At 42.2% G+C, this 17,346-nt stretch overlaps 1 long non-coding RNA gene across 1 annotated transcript; it reads right to left on the bottom strand.

Moving 5' to 3' along the window:
• Window positions 1-826: 826 nt before the first annotated feature.
• Window positions 827-11,777, bottom strand: LOC146435298 (uncharacterized). The gene is made up of 3 exons (XR_014853197.1): window positions 11,493-11,777; window positions 10,270-10,425; window positions 827-7,101 (listed from the first exon to the last, which is right to left on the bottom strand). It is a non-coding gene; the product is annotated as an uncharacterized LOC146435298 (long non-coding RNA).
• Between the last annotated feature and the right edge of the window lie 5,569 nt (window positions 11,778-17,346).

The following is a 17,346-nucleotide window of genomic DNA, read 5'->3' as shown; positions in this document are numbered from 1 at the left end:
CTTTCTTACTTCTGACTGGACCTGCATGCTACCATTTGTAAATGGGCAAATTTCAGTCACTCTGGCAGAAATAAGGAAGAGTATGTGATTTTTACATTGAACTCAGAAAAAGGGCAGAAAGCAGAACCAACAGCTCCTCCCTCCCAAGTGGGTGTCCAAGCCTTTCAGTCGTTCCTATGTTCCACCCTCGTAGTCCAGAGAATCTCAATTTGTTTTATATAGAAGTGAAACAACAGAAAGCAAAAGCCTTACTCCAGCCACAGGCAGTGTAATGCAAATAAACGCTACTGTTGTATGAAACATTCTGTGTGATTAACCACCCTGAAAAGCAGCCAAATCAGCCCATTCTAAAGCACCTTGAGTATCTCTGCATCACATTTACCTCCAGGTGCCTAACTGTAGGACCAGGACTATGCTCTGGCCACCACAAGCTAAACAATCTGACACAGTAATGCTCAAATTCAACATCACCAACGTAACTTTGTAGACGCAGCTCTGAAGCTTTGACTTGTTTTTCCTTTTCTCAGTTCACTTTTATTTTAAAATGTGTACATTAGCTGCTTAGGTTGTTCTATTCAAAGATGCTAAATATCAATGTTAGGCAACAGCAGAAAATATATGCCCCAACAAGCACTGAAAAAGAAGATCTGCCACACAGAGGAAAATGATTCTAAAATATTGATGTGCTGAAGAACCTGCATTCTATGAGGCAAAATACAAAGCAATTGACCATGCAACCACACCCCCTTGCACCCCTTCTATGCCCCTCACCCCAATCCTACAAAAGACTGAAAAGCAAATCCAGAGATAGAATGTCTTAGCACTTTTCTGTCAAGAGAGTTTAGATGCAGAGAAGCACCATTACTTTATGGCCATGTAATGAAAGCACTACTCTCGAGCAGGATAGCATATAAACATGACAAACTGTAATGGCCTCTTGCTAATGTTTTGTTCTGGAAAAATCCATCAGATACCAGGAAACTTCAGTGCTAAAATTCCTTCAGTAAAACTACTTCAATCACTGCTCTGAAAAAAGTTTAATATAGACTATATAGCCAGAAGGCCAAAAAAAAACTTGAGGAGATATGACTTACTGAAATCTTTGCACCATTATATAACCCAGTAACTTCTGTAATTAACACCCTGCTGTGTAATGGCTGTTGACGTCTAATCTTTGGAGAAACCAGGGGTTGTATGAGACAAAGGAAAACAAATGCTAAAATAAGTCATATCCTCTGCATTTGCCAGACTATTCTAACACAACATATTAAAAAAAGCCCCTTAAATCTTAAATTTACCTCCATCTTGTGGGTCTAAGCTCCCATGGACAGAGCCTACAGAGTGTAGAGTACATGTATAAAGTAAGAGGAAAAACAACAAAGTGAGGGGATGGATGAACCTCTTCTGCAGTTTAGACTTTTATTAACACAGCATCTGTGACACACAAAAGGACTCTTCACACAAACATACTTGTCTGCCTTTGACAGAGAAACTGCAGCCCTGAGCTGAAGATGCCTGCCACTGCCCTAAAATAGGACTACCACTTTTGTTTGGAAAAGGATCTTAAGTACCATCATTTCTGTCTTGTGTTTGATTTCTTGTTTCTGAATGACATACGAGGGCAGATAGGTGACAATGGCCTTTCCACTGAGGAGTGATGCCAGAAATAGGACAGCACTACATGACATTCTCCTTTTACTCTTTTAAATGCTACTCCAACTCATGCTCTCCTAACCTAGTTTGACTAGAATTTAGAACTATATTTATAGCAGCTTTTCCACTCTGGAAACTGCCTTCGCTTGCAGAAAAGATGTTCTCTAGTAATTAAGTTGTGTATTATAAGCTGCAGTATTGCCCCTGAGCAAAATAGTTTGGGCTAAGCCCGCCAGCTTTTGATCCCAATTTCCTAATTATCATGGATCACCCTCTTCACTTGTGTTTCTGTCAAGTGTGAAGAGTTCATGGGGATTGGTTGTATCAGTTCTTTTCACAGGGGAATTAAGCTGCATTCAAAATGCTGCAGGAGGTAATGCAGAGTCAGCAAGTCGCAGTGCCCTTCTTTCAGACAGTCCTCTTAAATCATGCTCTGAAGGAGGGATGTAACAGAAATAGCAATAGCCAGAAGTGAACACTTCATATCAAATACTTAAACTGAATCTTTGCCCAATTCCCAAACCAATTCCAAATGCACTATCAGATTAGAAATTTTGGGGGATTTTGTCATTGGTTTTGTGATTCTTGCAGAAACAGGACTGGGAGAACAACTTGTTGGCCCCAGGAAATGGAGTCAGTGGAGTCATTCAGCTGCAATATGCAAATTCTGAAAACTTGGTTCTCTCAGCTTCCTAAAGCTCAGGCTGTACAGCTGAGCCAGAGCCATGTGACTGTGAGTCTGCCCAGCTCTTGCTAAAATGGGTTCTCCCTGGCTATCTCCAGCACACATAGTGTTCCCACAGACTGAGCCTGTCATCACCAGCTGTACCACCTGCTTGGGCTCATGGGGCCCTTCTGCAGCTCCTCCTATTACCGAGCCATTTACTCCTAATAGCCTCACCCTGGCAGTAGGACAAGGCAATCAGGGAGATGCTGGTTCTCTCTGCATCTGAAGAACATGATATCCCTTCTGAGGCTTTAGAAGGTGCTGATATCACCCCTCTGTCAGTTCCACCTCTCCCCACGAGCACCACCCTAGGCATGCTCTAGACCCTTACACATACCTCTCCTCAGATCATCCTTGCTCTTAAGTATGAATAGAAGCCTTCACTGCCCAGCTGAGGAAGGGACAGAGCAGCTCCTCACTGGGTTGTCTGATGCAACCCACCAAGCTACATGCTCCTGTTTCTTCTACAGAAGCCAGGAAAGTGTGTCATAAACTGAACTCCTCCTGTTGCTGCTTTGCTTGGAGATATTTGGGGTGCACCTGGGAACAGATATGGATTTTCTGAGAGAGAAGACACTAGTTCTGTCAGCACAGCTGACAGAAGTCCCCAGCTACTTGTGGCTTTTCCAGCTGGAGGAAGAGCTGAAGATGAGGAAGTTGGCTAGGATGTAGTGGGGAGGGTGGTGTCCAAGGCGCTCATTTTGCCAGACCAGCTTCGATGTGAAATTACACACTTAGCTGTAGATGGAAAAAACACAGCTTCCCATGAAAAGCTACTTTTGCCATTGTTCCATTCTGACCTGGGCCAGGCTGGACAGTCTCTGCTCTTCAAGGGAAAGATGTGGTTAAAAAGGAAGAGAAAGGCCTACACTGCAGTGCAGTACTCTCTTCCTATTATAGACTCCTTCTTCCACAGCCAAGGTGGAAGATGACTTGCAGACATTTCCTAGCACAAGTGAATTTTAAAAAAGATACAAAAAATCACTGCCCAGAGGAAAGAAGAAACTCCCTCATTTCTACAGATTATGGTGCAATACAGTGAAGGATTCATTAAAAAAAATAAGGACTACCACCTTGGATTTAAATATTTCCCTTACTTACAAATGTCCCACACCATTCTTCCTCTCCCTCAAGTGTTAAGCTGCTATATCTTCTCCACACTGCTGTGAACAATATTTATCTCATGCATAGCATGGAGCTGATGTAGCTTCATGTTCTAATTCAAAGGAGCTTACAAATTTCTCTCCCAATCCTGGTGCAAAAGCAATTCCATTTCTAATATGTCTCCTGGCTCTTATTCTGTACTGCCCTACTTAGGCTCTGCAAAACTTCTAAACTTTGTGGAACAAGCACCCAACTTTGTACAACTGTGTGTAAAATTTTTGCCAATTGTCTGGGTTGCACTTTCATGCAACCTAAATAACGAGTCTCAGCTTTAGCAATCCACATTGTGTGGCCTCTCAAGTAAACCACCCCATGTTTATTCCCATCAAGGTATCTGTCCAATTAATAAATGACAGATCCTCAGAGGATAGAAGCTAAAGCAGATTTGCTGTCTGTGCTGACAGAGCAAAGCAGGCTACCAGTATTCTACCACGAGAGAGTAAAGCAGAAATGCTGTTAAATTTGGAGGAAGACTCCTGGGAGCCAAGATTTGAACAGCTAGAGAAGCCAGAAATTCCTCAGTCAGCAATGCACTTTTAAACACAAGCCCGACCGACTGGAATTACTTATGTGTTTAAAATTACATGGACACTGAAGTAACTGCCAAACTGGGGCCAACAGCTATATCTGACATGGTGAGCCAAAACATTCCCTACCCCAGTATGTACCAATGTTCCTGCTCTTGAACCTGCACAAAGAGCTGTGCCATTAATATGTAACTGAAGCCCTTGACTGAAAGGCTGTGAAGGACCTCTTGCTAAACATTAAACTAGACATTTGTCCACGTGGACAAAGATCATATGCATGCATGTGGAGCACATCAAAGCCAGATGTAACCTGCAAAGACAAATGAGCTGGCCAGCAATCCTCTCAGATTTTCTGGACAGCTGTGTGCGTGCTTTCAAAACACACTCTGATGACACCCAGGACAAGCAGATTCCAAATCCAACTTCTGAATGAGGACACAAACCTCGGACTGAAGGAAATTCCTCTGATTTGTTATCTGTTGAGCCTTTCATCTGCATTTGCTCCCGGCTGATGTAACGTCACCTCATCAAAATGGTTTCTAAGAATATCATATGCATCACTCAGAGCGCCTGCCACATAATTCAGAGCTGAGCACCACAGCACAGGGAATAAGCCCTTCATTTCCATTTGTGGCCCACAGATGAGACAGTTGTTAATTCAGCAGTACAATTCAGAAGAAAATCTAATATCTGCCCCTTTTCAAATCAGGTGGGGAGCTGAAAATTCAGGGTTGGCAGATCAAGCAGACAGACTGCAGGCAGAGAGATTGCACACAGAGTCAGGATGTTCTCTGGTATGATCCTATTTATGAACAGCGAGCATGAATTCTTCCTTCTGTCAGTAGGGGAGAAGCACATGAAACAGTGACAATATCTGAGGTCACAGCTGCAAATGCCTTTGAAGGTGAAATTGTTGGTGTGGAAAAACCTATAGTACTGTCTTAATCAAATTTCACTGTAGGGTGAAACAGAAAAAATAAAAAAGGATGTAATTAAAAATTAAAGTCCAAAACTGTTCCTGAAAACTCCTACTCAGATGCTGCACAACCTTGAAGCTGTCTGAACTCTCTGGCTGACCAAGTTGCCTAAAGGTGACTCTGCACAGACCCAGAACTACCTGCCCTGGCAAAGCAAAGTCACCATATAGTAGCTGCCTGAAGAGTACCAAAATCCAAAGAGTAAGTGCTTTTGTAGACCTGCATTACACACTTTCATTTCCCACCACCAAGCCTCCACCTTTTCTCACTATTCGTAAGAGCTTTAGTTACAATGACAAGTTAAAGAAGAAAGAACAAAAATTAGATGACTGCAAGGACACACAGGTGTGAATTCCTTGTGACATTCCCACATGCTATAGAAAGGCAAGATCTCAGGTGTGCTGCTCTCCACACCACTCCCTCTTAGCTAGTCCTGGTGAAATTACATTGCCAAGTATGAAAACACTGGCTGTCCTTGACGCTGGGCAGGTTCTGAATTCCCCAACCACCCAGCAGGTATCCAAAGCCTATAAAGATGCACCTGTCTGGGTTTATGAGATATTATTATCTGCCCTCATATGCACTATAGGCAAGTGAATGATGAGCCTGCCTTGAGGATCAGCAGGTCTAGTGACCTGGTGTTACTTCTCAAAAACTTGAAATTGCTAGGAATGCTTCTTGGTGAAGTAGCAGGCAAATTAGAATAGTCCACCATGATGATATCAACAGAGTATCTAAACCTGAACTACTCCCATGACAGAAATATTTTCTCTGATTACAGAGGATATTCTGGCAGTCACAAATCTTCTGAGGGAAAAGCCACAGACCATAATTTTTGTGTTGCATCTGTGGAATAATTAGTGACACTCCCTATGTTTAAATTGCCTTTACAGGAGAAGTGGGATGAAGCAAACTGTACATACTCTACCTGTACTTAAATGTGCCCTCCTATGATTATAGCAGTCACTCTGTTTATTAAAATATTTTTGGGGAATTTCTTTAGCTTTTAAAACAAAGAAATTAAAGTCCAGAGTAATTGCAACAGTGACTGTCTTTGCAGGTGCTCCTCATCACAGCCTGGCACCAAATCAGTGAGAAGGATTTCTGGCTGCACTTATTTTCCACACCTGTGCCACCAGGGCTGACAGTCTAATCACTGCATGTTCATTTGCTGTGTCTTCTGCTGCTGATCATGGTTAAGAAGTTTCCACTCCCTGAACATTTAATCTTATGATTCGGCCAGAGTTCCACCCATCTCAGCTCTTATCTATCTAATTACTACAGAATGCAGTCTGACTCTATAAAAAAGCCAAGTTGGAAAAAAAAATAAAATAATAAAGTAGATCAACTGGCAGAACTGACATGACAAGAACTTTTGGAGAAAAAGAGGTTATAAAACGTAGTCAGACCATGCATCTCTTAAGCAACCTAATTTTTCCATCTCTCTGAGCCCCAAGACCAACTGCACTTCAGAGGAAGAGCAACCCTTTTATGCCAGGGTTTGTATGTTTCCTTGTTCTTTATGCTGACTAGACTCTCAAGGTGCCCTTGTCATAAAAATAATAGGAAAAAAAAAAGAGGAATGGAAAATTTATATAACTCTTGAAAGGAAAGTCTATTTTAATTTGTTTGTTTGTTTTACAGCCTAAATATTACCACACTGTCAAGCTTGTTTCCCTTAAGGCACTTGATGGTTAAGTTCTGTAAGTGTCTGTTTAGGACAGGGAGTTCTTTAATTTTTACTAAACCTCTTCTAAGCTTTAGGTGCTTGTGAGACATGTAGGTATCACTAAAGCTAATTTTAGTTTCAGCCAAACACAATTTAACCACTCACACTCCACCTCCTTCAGAGTCAGCCACAATTCTGCAAGCATCTTGAACATTTAGAATGTTTGCAAAAATTTCCAGGCTCCTCCTTTCCAAGACAAGACAGATCAGCAGATAGGGAAGAACAGTAAAGATTCCTCTTTCTCAGACTGGACTATAACTTCCCTTTCAAAGCTGATGTTGTTAATCGTCTTTGAAAGTATTTGTTTCATTAGTGTCTAAAGGCCTCAAAGAAAATTAGAGCTTTGTTAGGCCTGGCATTACATAAGGCAGAGAGATTCTGTCCATATGCACTTCCAGTCTAAGTATAAAAAACAAACAACAAAAAAAAACAACAAAAAAAAGCACATAAAAGTAACTGAAGGACCAAAAATAAATTACTTATCTGAGATCATACAGCCAGTCAGGCATGCAATGGTCTCACTTGTAATACTCAATAAACTAAATTTTTTTTTCAAAAGAAAAATTAATTAATGTGACGATTTTTTTTGCCTCCATCTACATCAGAAACACATACTGGTATAATGTAATTTCTATACTTGTCAACTACAAGGATATAAGGAGCTTTAATTACTGCTTCTTTCTCACTGTGTAAAGAACTGAGGTTGAAAGTCTGACCCTTGTTTGAAAGGACTGTGTTGGGTAGAGAGTTTATGAACATTTCACATTTAACTGGCTCTCTGTCCCCAGCACTGGATATTGTTAGGTCAATGTTTCAAATCCATGGCCATGATGTCCAACAAGGACTATGGCAGCATTCAAACAAACCTGGTACTCAGAAGAGCACAATACAAAGAGGCTTCTTCTCAGAAATATTCCATTACATGCACACTCATTTTCAACTGAGACAATGAGTCAAAACCTGTTCAATGTACCTAGGTTAACTCTACAAAACCCCTTTGGATTGCAAATGAGATTGGCAGAAGCTGGAAGAAAAGGTTAGCTCAGACATTAGGAACAACTCAGGCATCCAAGTCCACAACAGCTATGACTCAGTCTGGCTCAGTTTCTGTTAGGCAGGTTAAAATGCATTGTTTGCAGCAAATACAGCATGAATAACAGCACTGCCTTTGTCTGCCTCTTGCACCTCACTGCTGCTGAAGCTGTAGCAGACAATCCCCCATCCCTGACACAGAAATTCACCTTCAGCTTCCTGCTCATAGATTTTCTGGTGGGGGAAGGATGGGCTTAGTGATGCAGGAGACTTTTCAGGCAGCTCTGACTCTTTTTACCTTTCCAAGTCCTAGAGTCAATATGGTGAGATTGTTTCTACTCTTCCAGTTGTTCTGATGCAAGCACTCTTTTTAAAAAATGATAACAAAGTGGTGCTCTCATTAACCCATTTGATGAATTATATTCTAAAGGATTTTCAACTCTGACTCTTGCGCTAACCTTTTGCTCAGCTTTATTCTTGGAAGAAGAGGTAACAAGGCTGATTTCCTCATGCTCTAAGAGTTCATTATCATTCCTTTGGCCCACTGGGCAGAGTGCTGTAACGTTTTTGAAACAACAGGGATATTTTTGATTTACACTGAAAAAAGGATTAATAGAAAATTGTGTGCTGTGATGTAATTTGGGGGAAACAAAATGACTTCTTGGTTTTTTTTCTGTACCTGGTAGAGAGTAAAGAGAATATTTTTCAAGCAGGTGTAGGTAAGTAGCCATTACATTAGCAGGAATTTTTTGCACTTCAGCCAAAGGAAGTTTTGCTTAATGTGCATAAAATGAACAGTCTGTGATGCAAAGGTACAACTATAGTCTCTCTTCCATAGGGAAGCACATAAAATCCAGACTACAGGCAACAGCCTGAGATTTTACACTCTCACATTCCTTACTCCCTGTGATACTTCAGCTTGTGCTGCATTGTGGAAGAGTTTCAGGGTGAAAGGAATCCCACACAAATCCACTCATATCCTAGTGGGTTGCAGACCTTCACACTAACATCACTGAACAATCGCTCTAGTCCATAAAAATGGAAATAGGACTGGCACTTGCCATTTCCTCCTGGTGTTCCAGCTGTGCTCAAAAGAAAAGGACAGCAGCTGGTATTTGTGCTCTATTATGCAACCAGGATGAGCAACACTTATTTCTGAATCCATCTTTGGTTTAGGCATGACAAAAATACCAAACTGCTCAGAAAGGAAGTTACAGCATATGAGAAAGCTGGAATTAGATGCATAGAAACAGCAGACTTGTCGCAGTGAGAGACCTCTGCTGGCATTTCTGCAGGTGAGGTTATTCACAGGTTTGGACCTTTGGCCTCATCTCTGGCCAAAGGGCAAGATACAGACTAGGGAATCTTGAATGTCACTGTTCCTGAGGATATTTTCTCACTATCACATCTTACTGAGAAGTATCTTGAGGTAGAACTGAGTAACTTAGCTTTAACTCCCAATGAACTCAAGTTTTTTTCCTGTGGTTCCTTTCATTTCAAGAAGCTCTGGACTCCAGGTACTGAGGTGCTCCTGCACCATGGGGTGTGTCCCACTGGCTGTGATCTCTTCTGGGGCTAGAGTAGGTAACTGGACTGTTGCTGCACCACTGCAGAGACCTGGCCTCCACTCCCCAGCAATACAGCAAGATGGTTATTGTACCATCTAACACCGCAAAAAACTGCATGAACTGCACCTCACCACACCTCCTCCCAGTTCATAAAGCCTCAGACGTTCTACATTCCTACCTTAAAGTTTTGCTTTAACAGTATCCACCTAGTTCATCTTTTCTTCCCCTACTTATGTTTCAGAAACTCAGGAGTCAACAACACATCACTTATGCAATGCAGGATGTCTCCAGCAGTAACAAATGGACTACTTTGGAAAACATAATTGCTGGGTTGGGGTTTTCAATACATCTCTGAAAACATAATCTCTTATAATTTGAGTCCTGACTATGCTACCACCTACTAACACACAGAAAGACTCACTGAAGTGGAACTGCTCTTTAGTCTCACCATGATTAACACCTGCCACCAGAGATGTAAATTCCCTAGCAGCTGTGAGCTAGGATTAGAACAAGGTTGAGGTTTTTGTGGGTTTGGGTTGTTTTTTTTTCCTTCCAATGATGAGGAAAAATAAAGAGCTTTAAGAGACATGTAAGGCAACATTTTTTTCCACTTTTACTCTTTCCCCATTTCTCAAACACAAGAGATTTTTTTTCCCCTTTAAGAATTTGCTTTGGAAACTTTAAATGCTGATGGAGAAATTCATTGCAACAATTTTTAGAGCAATCACCCTTCCTGTACTTCATGTGCCCTCCCAAATTTATTCTGCCTTAGTACCTGCATCACTAGATACTTCCTAAAATACAATTTACAGTTCATTAACATTTTCTGCAGGTCTGCAGAGAACTGGCTGATTACATGGTCCCAACACCCTTTTGCAACTCAGCAACTTACCTGGATGAAAACACCTTCTTTCTTGACATCATGTTTCCCAGCAGCCAATGATAATTCCACAAGAATTATCAGTTATCCACGGGAAGTGAAGAGGTAGGACCCAGCACTGCCAACTCCCAAATATTTAGGGGAATGTTTCTTGCTCTTCTCACCCTCCTGTAAAGTAGAATTGACAAGTTTACACAAGAGCATTGAATTTCCAGCTAAAATTCTAGTCCTCAAAAGACCAGATGAGAGTTTGAAATAGTGATGCCTAACATTTTCATTATTTTGTGAATTTCTTTAACTTAAAACTAATGTCTGAATCTGGTGGAGGTATGGGTTAGGGTATGTGGAAACAGCAAAATTTTATGTCTGTGCTGTAAAGAAAACTTGAATCCAAATTACAAAACACTATTTGAGTGGAAATCTTAAGCTATTGAGTTGTTGTAGACATAGACAGATCTTGGTGCTCTTCAGTTACTTTGAATTCCTCTGAGTGCTGATACACAAATTTAATGATACACAAAGCAAATATGCATCTGAAGTCTCTCAGTATGCAAGAGATTTACTTCTGCCATTGTGTCCTTAGCTTCAAAAAATCCTAATTAGCAACTGGTCCAATCTTTTAATGAGTCTGTAACATCATTTAACTCTGCAGCCACATGCTGTTCAGATTGCCTTTCCTATTTTAATGTGAGTTAAATTAGGGTTTAACTTTTAGTCATCTCCTAACTTTCTCAGCTGTGAATAATCCTCACGGCTCAGTGGTTTGGCTGGTACTTGTTACCTGGGACATGCTGCTAAATTGCTACTACCTGTCCTAACAAGCCCTCTGACTGAGACAGCTGACAAACGCCTGAAAACAAAATGAAGGGGAAAACAGCAACAAATTCTCCTCAGTTTAATTGGGTGGTGTGAAAAAGGGGTTACTTCATCAGCCTTTGTAATTTTCAGGGATTAATTAAAGGATAATGTTTGCTGCAGAGGAGTTTATGAGGCAATAAATAGCTTTTGCGGCTGATTAAGTGCCAAAGCAAAGCTGATAAAGGCATCTAATAATTGCAAAAGGCATTTAGTGCCTTGAATACATCTCTGCCACGGATGCAAGTTTGACTCTGTGACAGATCAGCAGCAGACTAACGAAACGGAGAGGAGCCCTGCTTGCCTTCAGAGACCTTGGGTGGTAACCAGCAAAATCCGCAAGGTGTGCACCTCAGCCCCAAAGCCGGGCTGATCCTCACCTGGCAGGAATCCGAAAAAACACCGAGGAAGCCGTCAGTTTTGCTTCTCTGCAAACACTCCAAGAGCACAAAGCCGCCTCCCCGCGGCCTGCACTGCCCTGCCCTGCCCCACGGTCTGAGGCGAGGCCTGGTGCTTGGGGCACACCGTGACAGACCTGGGGGTGGAATGGGAAGAGGGGGAATTGGAGGCTGGTTTGCACTGGGCACGGCGGTCAGTGGGGCCTCTGAGGGCAGCGGGGGCTGTGGGGATCCCACACTGTGCCCAGATCCCACACTGTGCCCAGATCCCACGGTGCCCAGATCCCGCACTGTGCCCAGATCCCACGGTGCCCAGATCCCACACCGTGCCCAGCCCTGGCAGCCAGCGCAGCCTCACGGCTGTGTTCGTGTTCCTCTGGGAGTGCGGCGACGGGAGCCCGAGGAGCAGGGAAGGACTCGTGGTTCTGAGGCCTTTTCTTCTGTTATGATATTTCGAGTGCAAGGGGTAGTGAGGGCAGGAAGGCAGTGAAGGTTTAGGCTGGCTATTACACAAAGGTTCTTCACCCAGAGGGATGGACACTGAGCAGGCTCCCCAGGGAAGTGGTCACAGCACCAACCCCGACAGAGTTCAAGAGCTGTTTGGACAATGCCCTCAGGCACATGGTGTGACTGTCGAGGCCATCCTGTGCAGGGCCAGGAACTGGACTCCATGATCTCTGTGGTTCTTTCAATTCAGGATATTCTGTGGTTTCATGATTCCATGAAGGCAGCGCTGCCTGCTGCATCCCACGGCTGGTGTTGGCCCTGGATCTTGTGTGGAAGGGCTGTGGTTTCTCTTTAGGTTTCTGTGCAGGTGCAAGGAGCTGTGGGGCGTTTGTAGCCATCTGCCACTTGAACTTGGACTTTGAGACTGGCTGGTTTATTTTCTCCTTTGGGTGGCACAGCAGGCTCCTATGGTTGTGGTGGGAGCTACTTTTCCTGTTTAAGGGGGAAGGGATGAAGCAGCACACACCAGGCTCCCACGGGTAAGGCATTCTAATCTCTTCCACAGCAGTACTGCGGTGGCTTTGCCAGCTGTGACCACATCCATATTGGAGGCAAAAATACTGCACAGTGGGAAACTGGGAGAAATAAACAAAACCGAGCCAGGGAAAATAGGCTGATGGCAAGTGCATCCCCTGTCCCATCCTCCTCCTTTTCTTTCCCTGCCTCTACACAGCCCATGTAAACTGTCATGGATTTTGGTGGTTTTTTCACTCTCCTTGCTTTGTTTGCTGCCTTGGTCTTCAGCTGATAAATAATAGGCACAGCCAAAGAGTGATGCAACTTGTAACTGTGAGAACACACAGTTCTGCATTTTATAAACAATAATTAACTACTGCTGACTGTGCCGGCCGTGAGGAGCCTGAAATGCTGATCACATCTTGCAGCTCTCACCAGGGCAGCAAAGAAAGCAGAAGTATCAACTTTGAATTCTGCCACGTTGTTCTTTCCAACTTGCAAATGAACTGATAATTTAACTGATAAGATGCCTAAATGGGTGAGCTTTAAATTAGTCATAAACAAAGACAGACCCTGGTGGGCTGGCACTGACTGCTGGTTTTGTACATGATTCTTTCCTCTGCCATCTCTTGGAAACACATTCTCTTGCATATGAGCATTTTGACTTTATGCCCAGAAATTAACTTTGCCTGTGTTTATATAGGTATCCAAATGTGTCCAAATGAACAGGAATTAGCACCTGAGTACCTAAAGTTTAGTTTACAAGATTGCTGTGGTTTGTGAGTCATGATACTGGCACCAAGAAATAATAGTTGCAAGTGTCCTAGAAGTGTTTTATAATTTGGACTGTGTGGAGTGTGGGCAGTGTGGAGAAATAGATCATACTACAGTGCCGCCTTTTCCTAAAGGCACACTTGTTTTGGTAATGCAGTCAAAAGTCAATTTTGCTGTTAAGTGAGGCAGCTCTGATTCAGAAGAAAGGCAGGAATTGGAATGTGTCATTTTCTGGAAGTTGATGTATTTTTAATGTCTTCCCTCTCTGGCTACAGCAGAGATCATGACAAACTCAACAGACTTTTTTCAAGCTCTGTTCTTGCAAAAGCAGTTAGATTTTAGCATCTGTGTTCTCCCCTTGGCTTACCATTACAGATTTCTACTTGAAGGCTTTATTTCTCAGATGCTGGGCCATGATTGATAATTAAATCTCTGTAAGTGCAGTATGAGTCACGAGAAACAGGGTCCGAATACATAAATGTGTATCTGGAGAGCACAGTATTTACTCAGAGAGAGCTAACATAGAAACAGCAGCAAAAAGCACACGAATTAACCACATGATCCACTTGGGCTGCTACACTGAGCAGTATTCCCATTTTCTCAATGGAGTATGTAAGCATCCAGCCTGCATAAACTGTGAAATGTAATTACCTTGACATATGGGAAATCTCTGGCAGGCACAGCCTTGGCATGGAGAGCACAGCATAGCCCTGCAAAGGCCCCTGGAACTGGAGTGTATTGGAGACATGGCCAGCATGTTCTGATAGCTCAGCTATTTCTGAGCCTCTGACTGAACTGCAGAGTGGTTCAATTTGCTGTGTCCCTGGAACAGCCATTTGGCAGGATGCAGTGTATCCTTCCTTTCTCCCCATTCCTCCAGCTTTTGCACCTGAGGCTTTTATGGGTTTGAAATTTCTGCTCTCTGGATCAACTGCCTTCCCTCACCTGAAAAGGGAAATTGAGCAGTAAGTTTTCCCTTAGTATGTGGAATTTTCCTCTTCTAATTTAGCAAATCCTAGTCTGAATTTTACTTTGAAAGTAAATGCTGAAAGTCATCATCTGTAAGAGTTTGTTGATTACTTGGTAAATTGTCAGACACCCAACTTCAAGTTAGCTATCCACATGACTGAGCTAAGAAAAGAGAACAAGTCTTGAACATGTGACTTTTAAAAGATTTGATAGCCTTCAGGAACGAGACATAGCCTAACAAATTTCCTAAACCCATGCGTGTTGGTTTGTGCAGATGCAAAACCTGGCTGGCTACAACTTGAGATGTAACATTGCAAGTTTGGATCCCAGTGTATACGAGAAGTTAATAAAAATGTCAGCCTTGGCAAAGGACTTAGTTTCTTTCTTGTCTTCTTGCATATCTACTGCAGCATTTACACAGTATAAGCATAGTGTATTTAGCTGTTGCCCAAGAAAAAAGATACAGAGGAGCTTGGCACAGACCTTCTACCCTTTATGTTAAAGGTACCTTACTGGTAGAAACAAAAGAAAATTAAGTTTTTGTTGTTACTGCATAATGGAGAGGACTTGGCATTATGAACACCACACTCAAACCTACAGAGCTCATCTCAGGGTTCACAGCAGCAGAGCTCTGCTTGTGCACAGAGAGCAGATGAAGAACAGTTCCTGTTTGAGTGACACCCAGGATCACTGAATTATGTCAGTGTGAAGTTAAAGCTCTGCTACCCTGCTGCTACAGTCCTCTCAGAAGGGGAGTGGCATTGCTGTACTGGAGAGGGTAGTGCTGTCAGTCTCACACCACAGGAAGCTTTCCCTGGTTGGGCAGAATCACTGAGTCTGGTCTGGCTGTCAGAATACCAACTAAATCATTAATCTGGAACAGGGAGTTGGCCTTAAAAACAGACTAACTGAACAGATACCTCCAAACCTGCTGTAGAGGAAACTACTGGAAAAATAGTGAAGCCACTAGAAGATAAGGAGCCAGCTGAAAGGGTTTCTGACACAAATTCAAAGGTCATGTCTTTTAATAGGCCACTGAAAGAATTCAGCTGGACTATCATCTCTATAAAATACTTATATTCAGAGAACTGTCCTTGAAAGTAATTCACTTAAATGCGATTTAAAAGGTGAAATAATTTTGACTCTAAAGCATCTCTCTGCCTGGTTTAAAGAAAGAACTGCAGCTTCCAAGCTTTTTATTACAAAGCAACACAAATCAGTTATTGCCATAGTGCTTAAAAGCTTTAAAGCTTGCCCTGTGCCAAAGCTCAATTAACACTGCACACCAACCTAGATTTGACACTACATTATTTACCATTTGTAAGCAAGTTAATTAAGGCTTTGGTATATGAATACATTTTCATCTTAGCAGTTTTCCATAGTTTGCAACATGGCATAGAAGTTGCGCTGCTTCTGCTCGAATTAAGGTTTAATTAGAAATATATGCTCTTTGCCTTACAACCTGCAGAACCATGAGATGGTAGGAAAGCTGGGGCTACCACTGATGGTAAATCTAAGAATTACCACTAATGGTAAATCAAGAATTTGGTAATCTTAAGGTAAAATACAAGATTTGTAAAGATAAAGAACTGAAGCAAGAGACTCAACCTGAACTAATATGAGTTAGTAAATCACTGACTCTGTACACCTCAGGTATTCAGTGTAATTTCACTTTCAGCAAGCTTGGAGAAAAAGTTCCAAAAGCATTAGGGAGAAGGATTAAAAAAAAACAACCTAGAAACCTGCAAAAGTCATAAGTAAATTTGCAGAAATCAAGTGGCTTCCTGCCTAAATGACTTCCAAAGATAACATGCATGGAGAAAGACAGACTTCTTAGATTGAATTCTTAGTTAAACTAAGTACAATGGACACAGCAGAAGGTGTGTCTATGCAGACCTGGTGCATGTTTGCAGAATGTAGGTGTCCATTTAGTTTTAAGTAGAATTTCAAGCAGTCCTTAAGTGTGGTTGAAAAGCAGCATTATGCGTACAGTTGTTTCAAAGCTGTTCCTTCCAGCCCGGAATGTGGTCACCAGGAAGAGGTACTTCGTTTTCACAGGTTAGCAAGCTCTGGATGAGGAACTAGATTAATCTGGAGGTCTGGCTTTGGTAACTATATTAGTGTTTTTTTGATGCTATTAAATGATGAGAGAGAGTAGTTTAGTTCAGTGCAAATTACAGTGCATCAAGCCTTGAGTATGAGGCACTGGAGCAGGTTGCCCAGAGACCTTATGGATGCCCCATCCCTGGAAGAGTTCAAGGCCAGCTTGAACAGATCTTGGAGTAATGTGGTGTAGTGGAAGGTGTCCCTGCCCATGGAAGGGCTTTGGAACTGGATGATCTTAAGGGCCTTTCCAGCCAAAGCATTTGGAGTCTATGCATGGTTCTACCCCGTTCATGTTTCTTCTGGCCTTCAGTGACTCCATCTGCAGTAAGTCAAGGCTTAGGCTACATCCTCATTAGCAAGTAACAACCTGCACTAGGGGCAGAGTTGGAGAGCAAAATGGTTCGTGCTGCAAATCTGACATATTTGAAGGTTTCATTTCAGCCTAGAAATCACAAAATTTTCTATTCCAGCCCAGACCCTGGTCTGGTCCAGCTGAATACCCATTAAAGAGGTGAAATGCAGTTAGAGGCATTCCAAGTGCTGTAAATGACTCCAGTTTGTGCACTGAGGACACTGCACAGACAAGCCAGATCACGGCAAATGCTCTGCTACTTTGAAAAGCACGGAAGAGCTCTTTGTTAAATATTCAGGTAACTAAACCCCATTTTTTACATACTTGGTGCAATGCTCCTGTCGGTTTACATTTCAAAGCATTAATTCACAGAACACTTGGGATTGGTCAATACATATAATAATCCTGAAATAATGATTCTAGATTCTGCCTTCCCCTGTTTTCCAGGTGCAGGAGCCTTTCTGATATCATATCCAAGAGCCATCAGTAAAATTATTATGGTTGCATAGCAACCTCAATGTGATAAATAACTGGTTTAAAACAGTCCTACGCTGTACATTTCCAACAGGATATAAACAGTTTCTTACTACTGCACCTAATAAAACTCTTGAAGAAAAACATGCAGTTTTTATGACTACAGAAGTTTCTTTATTCAAATATCTTGTTATTTCT

Source organism: Lichenostomus cassidix, chromosome 6 (assembly GCF_008360975.1).
Source record: "Lichenostomus cassidix isolate B80296 chromosome 6, HeHo_3.0, whole genome shotgun sequence".
NCBI classification, from domain to species: Eukaryota; Metazoa; Chordata; class Aves; order Passeriformes; family Meliphagidae; genus Lichenostomus; species Lichenostomus cassidix.
Note: the sequence above shows the minus strand (reverse complement) of the source record. Positions and strands in the feature narration are given on the sequence as shown.